The sequence below is a fragment of the Macrotis lagotis genome, chromosome 3 (assembly GCF_037893015.1).
Source record: "Macrotis lagotis isolate mMagLag1 chromosome 3, bilby.v1.9.chrom.fasta, whole genome shotgun sequence".
NCBI classification, from domain to species: Eukaryota; Metazoa; Chordata; class Mammalia; order Peramelemorphia; family Peramelidae; genus Macrotis; species Macrotis lagotis.
The window spans coordinates 47692692-47693620 of record NC_133660.1 but is presented as its reverse complement, the minus strand read 5'-3'; the positions used below and the strand labels follow the sequence as shown (position 1 = coordinate 47693620).

The following is a 929-nucleotide window of genomic DNA, read 5'->3' as shown; positions in this document are numbered from 1 at the left end:
ATAAAAAATGAAAATGTTAAAGAGGATGTAGGAAAACTGAGACACTAGTGCATTTTTGGTGAAGTTGTAGATTGATCCAACCATTCTGGAGAGAAATTTGTAACTATGAACAAATGGCAATAAAGCTGTGCTTACCCTTTGATCTAGCAATACCATAATATCTGTACCCTAAAGAGATCATATGTGCGCGAGGGCTGCCCGAGATGTGGCAGCCGCTTCGGGCGGCTCGCGGGTCCTGGCGGGCCAGGGGCCGGCGGGCCGCGGGGGGCTGCGGGGGCCACGTGGACAGCGAGCTGTTGCAGCACCTGGAACATCTGTCCCTGCTGGACTTCCGGGACCGCGAGGGCGTGGAGTGGCTGCGCGCCGTGGATACGGCTGGCGTGGTGCCGCTGGCCTCCGTGCAGGAGGGCCGCCGCCTGTACCTGCACGCGGACCGGCCGGCCGAGGGCGGCTGCGCGGCCCTGCTGCTCCGCAACGCGTGGCGGACTGTGGACGACTACTTCGTGCCCCACCCAGGTAACATCACTTTCCCAAAACAAAGTGAACTAGACCTGATCACGGAGAGTTAAGCACTGCTCCCCATAGGAAACACTGTGGAGGACACTTGGGAAAGACTAAGTGGAAAAAGTCCCCATCAACTTTCTCAACAGAGCCAGGCCCTGGCCCTTTTCCTCCTCTAACCCTGCTCTCTCATGAAGATGGAGTGAGGATGGAGAATTGTGAATTGAGATCCTGTTCTTGAAGGAGGTCAAGAAAGGGACTGTGGACTTGGAGATAAAGCTTCCCAGGAAATGGATCAAGCACTCACTTAAACACCTGGATCACATGCTGGAAGTAGCCTATGGGTAATTGTGAAATCACCTTTGGTTCAGAGTTTCCACACATTATTAAATAGATTGAGTTTCTAACCAAAAAAAAAAAAAAAAAGA

The 929-nt window shown here is 52.7% G+C and overlaps 1 pseudogene; it reads left to right on the top strand.

Annotated features, from left to right (window-relative positions):
* The first annotated feature begins 203 nt into the window (after positions 1-203).
* Positions 204-709, top strand: LOC141519107 (glutamyl-tRNA(Gln) amidotransferase subunit C, mitochondrial pseudogene; annotated as a pseudogene).
* The last annotated feature ends 220 nt before the right edge of the window (positions 710-929 follow it).